Source organism: Mus caroli, chromosome 12, assembly GCF_900094665.2.
Source record: "Mus caroli chromosome 12, CAROLI_EIJ_v1.1, whole genome shotgun sequence".
NCBI classification, from domain to species: Eukaryota; Metazoa; Chordata; class Mammalia; order Rodentia; family Muridae; genus Mus; species Mus caroli.
In genome coordinates, this window is record NC_034581.1 from 23,498,813 (window position 1) to 23,511,376 (window position 12,564).

Genomic DNA, 12,564 nt, shown 5'->3' on the forward strand with positions numbered 1-12,564 from the left:
AGCTCTGTGAGAACTTCTCTGCTCTGTGAGAGCGTCTTCTCTGTGGAATAGTTTTTATAGTACTTAAGGGTTTTATCCAGGAAATTGGGGGAGAAAGGTAAGTAAATCTTAGTTTCAAGCCCTGTGCAGTGCAATAGCAATTGGCTTGAGAAGATATACCCACTGGTACCATAATAGCATCAATGTTATCAGGGTGACCAACAACTTCCTGATTAACACAACTCATTCTTGGTACCAAGATCTCATATCTGGGGATGTCAGAGGCACTAGGAAAGGATTTACTACTATTATTTTGGGAATGGACATAGTGTCAAAATGCATTCTAAATAATTATTATGTACATAGTTCAGTGAAGCTCTCAGCTGCCATAAAAGAAACTTCTTTGTGGGAAGCCACATGTTCCATTGCAGGGTGGCACTGGCTTCCACTGGCCACCACGCATACATAGGCAGTAAAGTTTTTTTTTGCCAAGATAAGGTTTTGAGAATTAACCAAAATTAACCAATCAGATGAGAGAGAAGTTAACCAATCAGATGAGAGAGAAGTTAACCAATCAGATGTAGGCATGCAAATGAGGTGGTAAGCATAACCCAAGCACAACCAATCCGGGTGTGAGACATGCCTCTCCTAGGCCTATATAAGCAGCACCAGTTCTGGGCTTGGGGTCACTTAACCTCTGCAATCAAGCTCTTCCAATAAATGTGTGCAGAAGGATCCTGTTGCAGCATCATTCTTGCTGGCGAGTCGGGCGCGTGCAAGACTTCTTTTTGCAATGAATGGCAATTATTGAAACTCACAACCAGTTAAAGTAGATAGGCTAAAGGATATTAGAGTGTTTACCTCTAAAATGAGTATCCTAAGTGGCAAGAGAGAGTCTAGGGTTTAGGAGGACTGGAGTAAATCAGTGCCTTCAGGACATGACAGGACCACTGTACTCGTGAACTTATACCAGCCTTGGTTGCTTGTATAAACCTTGAAGTGGAAACTGAAGGGTACTTTGGAAAGTCTTTGGAAAACATCAGATGGTGTTTTTCTGAAGTGGACATAAGTGAAAGGATGTTTTGCTATAGCAGACATGTGAAGGGCACATGATGGAGGATTCTTCACAAATGACACAATTGTATTGGTTTGCCTTGCTTGTGCTGTTGAGCTCCGTTGGTTGGGACTCCAGGGAGAGAAACACACCCAAAAATTCTGAGGCTGGCAGCTTCTTTCCTGCTTCCATGGTCTCGGGTTGATTGGCAGAGTGATATCAGCTGATACAGACTCACTTGGAGTTTTGCTAAGACACACTCTCACGTGCTGAGGCAAGACACATGATGAGGCAAGACCCATGGAGAACACGTGGTGTTTGGAGGGACTATAAATAGGACTGTGAGATGGAGTTGCTTGTAGAGCTAGTTTGCAACACCTCTTGGTCTCCTGTCTTAGCTGATCTCTGCTTCATTGAGAGAGGCAAAGCCAAGAATTTCTCCTGGTGTCCCAGGTGGTCTTAATCCCTCCTGCTGACTCATGCTGATTTGCCTGAGGGCCCGCTGTTCCTGATAGGTCATGCCACCACTACTGTTATCCCAATGTCACTGAACTGGACTGCTGGTATATTCATACAGTGTTAGCAAATAGAATGAGCTGCCGCTGGTGATGTTTAAACTACACTGCTGATTTCCTGACAGTGCATGTGGGATTTGCTCCAAAGAACAATTTCTAAACAGGTCCACTTCCTCCGCAGCCGAATAACCTTTCTTTTCCACTACCTCTGGTGGGTGCCAGGCTAGAAAGGAGGGGAAAGTTTTTAAGAACCATTATTAAAAGTTGATCTTTGAAAAATCTAAGTCCACAAAACCTGCACAAGATCAAAATAGTCAACATCCCAGCCTAAATCAAAGAAAGGCCCCACCCTAAACCGAGAAGCTGTTGGCTGTTGATGGCTTCTGGGTCCAGGAGAATCTAGTTTCTTTGAGCATGTGGCCTGTAGAAGGGAGGAAGTAGGGAATTAATATAATCAAAACACATTAAACACATGTAAATTAAAAATATGAAATTCTATAAGAATTTCTAAATTTAAAATATATTGTGCCTAAGGGCTCCTTTCTTCCATTGTTCAATCTCTCATAGGACTCCATACTGGTGAAGACACAGAGGCATGTCTTTAATTTACTCTTGCAGGCTTCCCTAATACATGAGGAATTTTCATGTAGATGCTACTATTTAGTTGAAGGACTTCAAAAACATATATGTTTTCTGGATATTCTAGTATGTCTTTTTGGAAATTGGTGCCCTGGAATAATATCCTTTCCTTTGTACTTACATAGAATAAGTACTCACATGACCACATAGAAGAGAACTTTAACAAATGGCAATAGACTTGGGGTCTGAACGTATTTGTTGAGCTAACAAAGACTTTTTTTTTTTTTTTTTTTTTTTTGGTTTTTTCAAGACAGGGTTTCTCTGTGTAGCCCTGGCTGTCCTGGAACTCACTTTGTAGACCAGGCTGGCCTCGAACTCAGAAATCCACCTGCCTCTGCCTCCCAAGTGCTGGGATTAAAGGCGTGCGCCACCACTGCCCGGCGCTAACAAAGACTTAACTGGCCATATTACCACGGTAACTGTCTGAGTCAGGGTTTCTATTCCTGCAACATCATGACCAAGAAGCAAGTTGGGGAGGGAAGGGTTTATTCAGCTTACACTTCTACTCTGCTGTTCATCACCAAAGGAAGCCAGGACTGGAACTCAAGCAGGTCAGGAAGCAGGAGCTGATGCAGAGGCCATGGACAGATGTTACTTATTGGCTTCCTTCCCCTGGCTTACTCAGCTTGCTTTCTTATAGAACCCAAGACTAGGGATGGCACCGCCCACAATGGGCCCTCTCACCCTTGATCACTAATTGAGAAAATGCCACACAGCTGGACCTCATGGAAGCATTTCCTCAGCCTGAGCTCCTTTTTTCTGTAATAACTCCAGCTTGTGTCAAGTTGACACACAACACGGGCCAGTACAGTAACTAATCTTGATTGCCAACTTGACATCATTTAAAATAATCCAAGTCAAACGACTCTTGGATTGTCTTTATAGGAGTTTCTAGACTGGGTTAATTGAGACTGAAAGATCCACTCTAAGTGTGTATGGCACTACTCCATGGCCTGGGACTATAAACTGAATGAAAAGGAGAAAGTATACTGAGCACCAGCGTTCATCTTTCTCTTCCTTCTGAGTGTGGACACAGTGTAGTCAGCCTCCTTACTTTCCCTCCTTTTTGTGCCATAGTAGATTGTATCATTAAACTGTGAGCCAAACCAAATGATTAAGTTGTTTTCATATGCAAACATGGGCGGATCACATGGCCCCTGGCATACATATGGCAGAAGATTGCCTTGTCTGGCCTCAGTGGCAGAGGATGTACCTAATCCTGTATAGACTTGATGCCCCAGGGAAGGAAGGAGGAGGGGAAAAGAGGTAAGGTGGGTTGGGTGGAAGGGGGTAGGGTGGGAAGGTAAAAGGGAGGGGTATGGGGTGAAGAACTCTGGGAGGGGGACCAGGACGTGGGAGACAACATTTTGAATGTAAATAAATTATTAAAAAGTTGCCTTGATATGGTATTTGTCACACTATGAGAAGAGTAGCCAGTACACTTACTATGTTGTCTTATAAAAACAGAGAGGTCTGATAGCCACGGGGGGCTGAGCCAGATGATAGAGAAATTGATTGTCGAGTCATGTTGATTCCTTCTGATTTTCATGTAGATGCTGATCCTCTTTTTGTACCAGGGATATAAGCTACTTACTTACCCAGTTATCCCCATCTAAGTCAGCCTTTAACTCAGGTGCACACACTGGTGGACCTGCACATGCTTTCTCACATACACACAGATTTTTTTTTCCAGCCAGGTAACTTCATTCTTAACTCTTCATTCTTGATGTTCATGCTTTATAGAATGTTCTTCTCACCCTCTTGAATACTTCCCAAAAACTCCTCTTCCAGGAAGTCCTTCCAGCCTTCTGGTCTTGTCTGTGCTCCAACAGTGGACCATAGCACTAGGAATTCTGTGAGTTTCATCAAACACTGTCCAAATACGATTCTTTAAAGGCAAGAATGAATTACTTCTTTAAGGATACCTACTCCTGTGTCCTGTCCAGAATTCCACCAATATTAGAACACTGGATATCTCAAGAGACAAAGAATAAGATGCATGGAGCCTAAGAAGACATGAACATTAGGGCCATGTATTCAAATAAGGGGTTTGTCTCAGTTGGATTTTTGTTGCTGTAATAAAATACCCAACAAAAGCAACTTAAAGGAGAAAAGTTTTATTTCAGCTCACAATTCTAAGTTACAGTCCATCATTGCCAGGAAGTCAAGACATCAAGAACTTGAAAGAGCTTGGCATATCCACAGTCAAGAGCAGAGAAAAAAAAATCAACATGCATGCTTGTATTTCTCTAGCATTCTCTGCTCTTACACACTCCAAGCCCAGGATGATGTTTCACATAAGGTAAAATTCTTCCCACCTCTGCTAATTTAATCAAGATAATCCCATGGACCCAGCTTTTCTAGATAACCCTTCATTGAGACACTGCTCCCAAGTGATTCCTGGCTGTGTCAAGTTGGCAATGAAATCCAACCATTTCAGAGATCGGTGATGGTTTTCTGAGTTTGGATACTGATAGCAGTGGACCTAGGACATGGACACTGGAGTGCACAGGAATTATACACTGTTTGCTTTGCAGCTGTGCCCTTCACTGTGTTTTATGGGATGAGGTAACTTAAAAACCTTGGTAATCAGAATAGTTAACTGTGCCTCCCTTGTTTTCTTTGCTCTTGGAAGGTAAGGGACAAACCAACCATAAAGTCAATCTAAAATCTCAGGTCACAAATGAAGAGATATGTTGAGTAAAGAATTAAGACTGAACATAAACTAGCAGGCTGTAAGGTAGCAAAAGCTCTGGAATGATAGAAGCTCTTTAAGAATTCACTTTTACTATTTGAGAATCAATGAAAAATATTGCTGATGCCTCTAGAATGGAGGTGTGGGGTGAGGAGGCCCCTCTTGTAGTTTGTAAACATTTTACTGAGCAAGAAGCTCCAGCATGAACTTGAGAAGAACATCAACTCAGAAAACATCAGATCAGTGCTCAAAAATCCCTTAGTTCACACCATTTATTAAGGCCTTTACCCAACTGCACCCTAAGAACGGCTTCTCTAAGAGGGATTCAGGCTGGGCCCTGCAGATAGAAACAGAGTTAAGGGTCCATGACACTTTCTTTACTCGTGGCTTCACCAAGGTGCCTGAACAAAGCAACTTGAGGAAGGAAAGATTTGTTTCAGCTTACAGTATGAGGGAAATGTGTGTGCTGATAGGGAAGTCATGACAGCGGGAGTGTGAGGCAAGGGCTCACATCACATCCATAGTCAGTCAAGAAACAGAGAAGTAAATGCTTTCTCCTTCTTATTCAGTCTGAACCCTTCAGCCCATGTGATGATGTCACATACATTGTACTGGATTGGGGTACATCATCTCACCTTCATTAATCTGATATTGACAATCCTTCCCAGACATACTCAGTGACATGTCTCACAGATCTTCTTAGATTCTGTCAGAATGACTATTGGTATTAGCCTTGACAAGCTCCTTATAGTAGATTTGGTTTTAATTGGCTAAAAACTGTTATCCAGGTGCAGTAGGAGTGGCTCATTCATTAAGAGTCCTGTGCTTCCAGAGGGCCCAAGTGGTCCCCATGTTTGGAAGCTTAAAATTGATTTTAACTCCAGCTCCAAGACATGTGACACCATCTTCTGGTTTCTATGACTGCCTGCACCCACAGCAGACACTTACACAGACAGACACAGGCACATAGCAATATAAATGAACACACCTTAAAGGGGAACACTGTTATTTAAGTTTTTAGAAAAGTAAGCTGGAGTTGTTCAGTTACACAGGGTACTTTGGCCTCTATGCTACCCTTCTCTCTCCTCCTTTTCTTTGCCCCAATGTTATCACCTACTCCTCCAGTCTCCATTCTCTTTTCATGGATTATATATTGGTATGAATTTTGTATCTATGTAAAACTGAAGATCCCCAAGTAATAGAAACTGTAAAGTTTGTCTTTTAGTGTTTGACTTACTTTGCTTAATATGAAAAACTTTAGTTACATACATTTTCCTGAAAATGACAAAATTTGCTTCTTGTTCTTATGACCATATGTAAATATATAAATATATAAATATATGTATTTCATATGCAATATAAATTATATTTATACTGTGTATAATATGCATGTTATTATATAGAATGTATTGTGTATACAATATAAATATGTAATATGTATAATATATTATGAACATATGACAATTTCTAAGTCCAGATAGATACCTTTCCATAGCTTGGCTATTATGCATGCTTGGGCAATAAATAAAGTGCAAGGATTTCTGTGGTGTATTTGTTTAGAACTTTTCTGTTATACAACCAGGAGCTGTTTATGCAGCAGTTATAAGATTTAGTTTTTACACCTTCCAACCAGTGCCAGCCCCGGGCCACCTTGGGCATGAACTCAGCAGATGGTCCCAAGGTCCCCAGAGGACTCTCCATGAGGCAGGCACCCTAGCATGTCCAGGATTTTAGGATGACTGGGGAGTCGAATGCAACATCTGTTCCAAAATAACCATGAGGGGTCTTTGCCAGCAGGAGCAGGAACACAGCAAACCTGCCCGACCAGCAAGCAGCTCAGGTTCCTTCTGGCCATTGTTGGTCTACCTTGGTTTTGAACATAGCGGACAGTCCCTCAATCACCAGAGGAGGTACCACTTCCAGGCACTGTAACACACCCAGGATCTTAGGATTCCAGGATCCCAGCATCTCAGGAGCTCAGGGTCTCAGAGGAAGCTAGACTGCCAAGACCTCTGATGAACCCAGAATCTCAGGTTCACAGGATCTGGGAATCATAGGATCACAGAGAAAGCTGGACTCTGAGGAGTTCTGAATCAAGCAGTATTACAGGAAGGACAGGCTCCAATCAGATATACTGAGGGCAGCAAGCACGTGAGATAATAGGATGACAGGAGGCAAACGTAAGAGCAGAAACCAAGATGACTTGGCATCATCAGAAACAAACTTTCCCACCATAGCAAGTCCTGGATACACCATCACACCAGAAAAGCAAGATATGGATCTAAAGTCATTTCTCATAATGATGATGATGGATGAATTGAGGACAGAAATAAATAACTCCTTTATGAAATACAGGAGAACACATACAACCAGGTGAAAAATTGAACAAAACCATCCAGAATCTAAAAATAGACCTAGAAACAGTAAAGAAATCACAAAAAGAGACCACTCTGGAAATAGAAAACGTGGGAAAAAAAGTAGGAGTCATTGATGCAAGCAAAACCAACAGAATGCAGCACAACTGAAAGCTCTAGAACAAAAGGAGGCAAATTCACCAAAGAGTAGAGGCAGGAAATAATCAAACTCAGGGCTGAAATCAACCAAGTAGAAACAAAAAGAACTATACAAAGAATCAACCAAACCAGGAGCGTGTTCTTTGAGAAAATCAACAAGATAAATAAAACGCTAGCCAGACTAAGTAGAGGGCACAGGACAATTAACAAAATTAACAAAATCAGAGATGAAAAGGGAGATATAACAACAGAATCCGAGGAAATCCAAAAAATCAGCAGACCCTACTACAAAAGGCTATACTCAACAAAAGTGGAAAACCTGGTTGAAATGGACAAATTTCTAGACAGATACCAGGTACCAAAGTTAAATTGATTGACAATATAAACAGTCTCATATCCCCTAAAGAAATAGAAATAGTTATTAATAGTCTCCCAACCAAAAGAAGCCCAAGACCAGATGGGTTTAGTGCAGAGTCCTATCAGACCTTCAAAGAGGACCTAATTCCAATACTCCTCAAACTATTCCACAAAATAGAAACAGAAGACACTATACCATACTCAGTTTATGAAGCCACAACTACTCTGATACCTAAACCACACAAAGACCCAACAAAAAGAACTTCAGACTAATTTTCCTTATGAATATAGATGCAAAAATACCCAATAAAATTCTCTGAAACAGAATCAAAGAACACATCAAAACGATCATCCATCATGATAAAGTAGGCTTCATCCTAGGGATGCAAGGATGGCACAGTATACGGAATTCCATCAACATAATTCACTATATAAACAAACTCAAAGACAAAAACCACATGATCATCTCATTAGATGCTGAGAAAGCATTCGACAAAGTCCAACACCCCTCCTTGATAAAAGCTTTGGAAATATCAGAAATTTAAGGCCCATACCTAAACATAATAAAAGCAATATACAGCAAACCAGTAGCCAACATCAAACTAAATGGTGAGAAACTGGAAGCAATCCCACTAAAATCAGGGACTAGACAAGGCTGCCCACTTTCTCCCTACCTATTCAATATAGTACTTGAAGTCCTACCCAGAGTAATTAGACACCAAAAGGAGATCAAAGGAATACAAATTGGAAAAGAAGTCAAAATATCACTATTTGCAAATGATATGATAGTATATATAAGTGGCCCCAAGAATTCCAACAGAGAACTTCTAAATCTGATAAACAACTTCAGTGTAGTAGCTAGGTATAAAATTAACACAAACAAATCAGTGGCCTTTCTTTACACAAAAGATAACCAGGCTGAGAAAGAAATTAGGGAAACAACACCCTTCTCAATAGTCACAAATAATATAAAATACCTTGGTGTGATTCTAACTAAGGAAGTGTAAGATCTGTATGATAAGAACTTCAAGTCTTTGAAGAAAGAAATCATAGAAGATCGCAGAAGATGGAAAGATCTTCCATGCTCATGGATTGGCAGGATCAACATTGTAAAAATGGCTATCTTGCCAAAAGCAATCTGCAGATTCAATGCAATCCCCATCAAAATTCCAACTAAATTCTTCATAGAGTTAGAAAGGGTAATTTACAAATTCATCTGGAATAACAAAAACCTAGGATAGCAAAAACTATTCTCAACAATAAAAAAACCTCTGGTGGAATCACCATGCCTGACCTCAAGCTGTACTACAGAGCAATTATGATAAAAACTGCATAGTACTGGTACAGCAACAGACAGGTAGATCAATGGAATAGAATTGAAGACCCAGACATGAACCCACACACCTATGGTGACTTCATCTTTAACAAAGGAGCTAATATTATCCAGTGGAAAGAAGACAGCAGCTTCAACCAATGGTGCTGGGCCAACTGGGAGTTATCATGTAGAAGAATGCGAATTGATCCATTCTTATCTCCTTCTGCAAAGCCTAAGTGGATCAAAGAACTCCACATAAAACCAGAGACACTGAAACTTATAGAGGAGAAAGTAGGGAAGAGCCTTGAATATATGGGTACAGGGGAAAGATTCCTGAACAGAACACAAATAGCTTGTTCTGTAAGATCGAGAATCGAGAAATGGGACCTCATAAAATTACAAAGCTTCTGTAAGGCAAAGGACACTGTCAATAAGACCAAACGGCAACCAACAGTTTGGGAAAAGATCTTTACCAATCCTAAATCTGATAGGGGACTAATATCTAAAGAACTCAAGAAGTTGGACTCCAGAAAACCAAATAGCCCTATTTAAAAATGTGATACAGAGCTAAACAAAGAATTCTCAACTGAGGAATACCGAATGGCTGATAAAAACCTAAAAAATGTTCAACATCCTTAATCATCAGGGAAATGCAAATCAAAACAACCCTGAGATTCCACCTCACACCAGTCAGAATGGCTAAGGTCAATAACTCAAGTGACAGCAGATGCTGGCGAGTATGTGTAGAAAGAGGAACACTCCTCCATTGCTGGTGGGACTGCAAGCTGGTAAGACCACTCCGGAAATCAGTTTGGTGGTTCCTCAGAAAATTGGACATAGTTCTACCAGAATATCCAGCAATACCACTCCTGGGCATATACTCAGAAGATGTTCTAACATGTGATAAAGACACGTGCTCCACTATGTTCATAGCAGTCTTATTTATAATAGCCAGAAGCTGGAAAGAACCCAGATGTCCCTCAACAGAGGAATAGATGCAGAAAATGTGGTACATTTGCACAATGGAGTACTACTCAGGTATTAAAAACTATGAATTCATGAAATTCTTAAACAAATGGATGGATCTAGAGGATATCATCTTGAGCGAGATAGCCCAATCACAAAAGAACACACGTGATATGCACTCACTGATAAGTGGATATTAGCCCAGAAGCTCAGAATCCTCTTAGAAGTGGGAGCAAAATGCTCATAGAAGGAGTTACAGAGACAAATTTCAGAGCAGAGACTGAAGAAACGGTCATACAGAAATTGCCCCACTTGGGGATCCTTCCCATAAACAACTACCAAACCCAGGCAGATGCCAACAAGAGCCTGCTGCCAGGAGTCTGATATAACTGTCTCCTGAGAGCTTTTGCCAGTGCCTGCCAAATACAGATGTGGATGCTCAAAATCATCCACTGGACAGAGCACAGAGGCCCCAATGAAGGAGCTAGAGAAAGCACCCAAGGAGCTGAAGGGGTCTGAAGCCCCATAGGAGGAACATCAATATGAACTAACCAGTACCCCCAGAGCTCCTTGGAACTAAACCACCAATCAAAGAAAATACATGGTGGGACTTGTGGCTCTACCTGTATATGTAGCAGAGAATGGCCTAGTCAGTCATCAATGGGAGGAGAGGCCCTAGGTCCTGTGAAGGTTCTATGCCCCAGTATAGGGGGAAGCCAGGACTGGGAATGGGAGTGGGTTTATTGGGAATTTTCAAGGGGGAAATTAGGAAAGGGGATAACATTTGAAATGTAAATAAAGAAAATATCTAATTTTTAAAAAAGAGTTAAAAAATGGGAACAACCACAGGCCCGTTAACTGATGAATGGGGAAAGAAAATACAGAACATGCATTATTCTACCATAAATAGAGTGTTATCCAGACATTCATGGTAGCAAGAGGGAAACTGGATATTGTGATGTTGAATGAATTAAACAGGATCTAGAAATACACACACACACACACACACACACACACACAAAAGATTTAGTTTTTGCTCCATATTGATTTGCATAGTCATTAGACTAGTGTAAATCTGTTTTCCATGTATCCTTACCACCATTTGTTGTCCTTTACTTCTTTTTTAATATTTTCCTTTGAAAATAATTTTAATTGTATATATACATATATATGTGTATATATATATGTGTGTATATATGTGTATATATGTGTGTATATATACATATATGTGTGTATATATGTGTGTATATATACATATATGTGTGTATATATGTATATATGTGTGTGTATATATACATATATATGTGTGTATATATATGTATGTATATATATATACATATATATGTATACATACATATATATGTCTATGTGTGTGTGCACATATGAGTTCAGTGTCCACAGAAGGCAGAACAGGGCATCAAATCCCCTGTAGCTGAAGATACAGCAGTTCTGATTCATCTACTATTGGTGCTAATAACTGAACTCAAGTCCTCTGCAAGAGCTTCATATGTTCTTACCTGCTATCTCATCTCTCAATTTATTTAAACAAAAATATTCTTCCTAAAACAAGTCAACACACTTCTATCTTTGTAAGGAAGTGATAGAAATAGTTCTTTCTCCAAATTACTCAAGATCTATGGTTTCTTTTACATCAAAAGGACTGTCAACAGGATTTGACTTTACTTCATAAATCGTAAATCCAACTGAATTTTGCCCCAGCTTTTAAAAGAACTCTCTTCCTGACAACCATATCATGTCTCTAAGAAGTTGAATGTTGACAAGCTGTAATTGTGTTTATTTATGGCCACGATACTCCATTCTCTGACACAATAAGACACCAGAAACCAAGTAAATCGCAAAGGAAAGGGAAGAATTAGTGCAGTTTTACTACTAACAGTGAGCAAGACAGAGCAGGGCCCCCTATGGTGGGCACTGAGGCATGTGTCTGTGAGCAAGCATACCCCTGGACTTCCTTTACACACTTGTCCTAGAAGGGCATGAATCCTGGGCTCTCGAGTGGATGGATGGATTATCTTATCTACTCCAAATCTTTTTCTAAAAGCCCCTCCTCTAGACATGTCAGGTTAAAATTCTAATCCCTTACTCTCACAGTGTGATTAAGTCTCACTGCATACTCTAAGGGAACAAAGTATGCCAGTCACAGATTTAGCTGAAATCCTCTGAAGACTCTGTTTATTAACCATTACTGACTTATGTTCAGATTTTCAACTCATGTAAATTTACTCATTTGCATCAATACTGGCGATTGTCACTTTGTATATCTTGCTGAATTGCATGATTCTTATTTAATGGATATAATGATTTAACATGAAAAAGAAAACATATCAGGTATGTTTTTATAATATTAGCTTAAGACAATGTTTTACTCCTCACAAAATTTAATTATGTAAAGTGTGTGTGTGTGTGTGTGTGTGTGTGTGTGTGTGTGTGTGTATTCATGGGTTTGTGCACATGGATACAATGTCCACCTGGAGCTGGTATTATAGGAGGTCATTAGCTGTTTGATGTGA